This window comes from Gossypium hirsutum, chromosome A11, assembly GCF_007990345.1.
Source record: "Gossypium hirsutum isolate 1008001.06 chromosome A11, Gossypium_hirsutum_v2.1, whole genome shotgun sequence".
In the NCBI taxonomy this organism is placed as follows: Eukaryota; Viridiplantae; Streptophyta; class Magnoliopsida; order Malvales; family Malvaceae; genus Gossypium; species Gossypium hirsutum.
In genome coordinates, this window is record NC_053434.1 from 44,679,880 (window position 1) to 44,681,958 (window position 2,079).

General features: G+C 30.6%; 1 pseudogene; it reads right to left on the bottom strand.

Moving 5' to 3' along the window:
- Window positions 1-798: 798 nt before the first annotated feature.
- LOC107898348 (PLAT domain-containing protein 3-like) lies at window positions 799-1,867 on the bottom strand (annotated as a pseudogene).
- Between the last annotated feature and the right edge of the window lie 212 nt (window positions 1,868-2,079).

The following is a 2,079-nucleotide window of genomic DNA, read 5'->3' on the forward strand; positions in this document are numbered from 1 at the left end:
AGGTATCTACACCGTGAGAGAATTCCCAAACGTTTTTTTTTTGAGGAATTGCTTGAAATACCTCCGAATAGAGAGGTGAAATTTAATATTATAATATATTAAAAAATCAAAGATTTAAATGTCGGGTTTTTTTTGTGTTATTCAACTTGTATAATTGAATTGCAAAATTAACAAAATTTTTTTATTTAACTGAATCGGGATAGGCTTTTTTTTATGGAATAAGTCATGATGATGTCAGTATCTACTTTAGGTTACTCATTTAGGTTACTCATTTATATAATACCAGACACGGACACCTATTCTATTAGTGAAATTTAAAAAAACGAAGCAATAAAAGATAAGAAGTTAATATGATGGTTATTTAAAACAGAGATGATAGATAAATGATTTTGATTTTAGTAAAATATTCATTTAATTTTAATATATTATTTTTAATTAAATTGTTGATATTTAACCTAGATACTACATTAGAAAATTTAACATATTAGTTATTAATTTAAATAATAAAAATTAGTAATTATACAGATTTGAAAATTGTTATTCTTCAGTTGATGCATAATAATGAAATTAATTGACGTGATTGGTATAAATTAAAAATTTTACTTATTTAATTACAATGAAAAATTCTAGATATGATGTTAAAATTTTAAAAATAATTAAATCAAATAATATTTAAATAATTTAATATAATTATACATAAAATATATTTTAATTTTAAATATATTTAATAATTAATATATTATTTATAAATTTAATTATACATGAAATATTTTAAAATTTTAAAAATAATAAATAGTGTTTAAATAATTTAATATAATGCTTAAAATTCAAATTTAATAATTTACGGTTCAAAACATAAAACCCAAAAGTTGATGGAAGAAAGAAACCTTTTTCCGCCTAAAAATTAAACCACATAGTGAATTTCATACCCGACAACTTTTCTTTTTTCTTTTTTTTTTTTCTGAAAATATCCGACAACATTAACGTGGGAAAGGAAATACAGCATCTGGGATCCAAGATTTCCCATTACACGACAAACATCACATGACCAAACTGTGGCAGATCAACCAAATCAAACCTTACCCCCCCACTCCTCATCATTATTATTGTTATAATTATTACATTAATTAATACGGTACACAAGCCTAATCGGTAATCACATGGTAAAGCTAGACTTGCGATCATGCTGATCATCAGGAATCTCCGATGGACAGTAGTTCCTGATGGCAGTGAGGGTGTAGGGTGAGGTGTCTAGCGCCAACCATTGCTCCACCGTGAACTGCTGCTGGCTACAAGGTGTATGGACTCCTGTCATGGTGACCTCCACGTAGTTACAGTACCATCCATGGCCCGTACCCGACCGGAGGTCAAGTTCATGGAACATACAGGGGCACCCAAGCAACGACCCCTACCGGAGAAAATGTCCAAGTTACCCCTCTCGAAATAGTCGTGTCCTGGCTCCATTAACCCACCCCATGTTTCCAGGTTGCTGATCTCGACGGACTCGCCGTAGGCATCTTCGAGTTTTAGGCTGATGATGGAGTCGGTTCCGCCTTTGATGATAGATCCCGTTCTTATGTACACCGAATATACACAATCTTCATCGTCCTGCATGCAAGGGCGGAAAGATAAAGAGGTTAGAGATGGGGATGTGGATGTGGAGGGAATTATAGGGGTTGTAGAAGGGTACTTACGGCGACTGCGGTGGTCGAGAAAGAGAATAGGAGGAAGAAAGAGAGTATCAACTGCGCTGGGATCGCCATTGTGTTTAAAACTTTTTGATGTTCCTTGGAATGATAATTATACTTGTTGTGTATAAATAAATGCAAGTTTTGGACGGCATGCTCTTTTGTAATATAATTATATTTGTCAGAAAAGATGGATCTAATACAATCAATTATATTAAATGAATACCAATAATTTTGTTTGCCCTTAGATGATGATATGTTTATTTAAAATATAATTAAATAAATCCATTTTTAAAAAATTTAAATGATAAGTTTGATTAAGTAATAATATATAAAAATGTAAATTACTCCACAATCACTTAATTTTTAAGGTATTTTTATTTTTGTTATT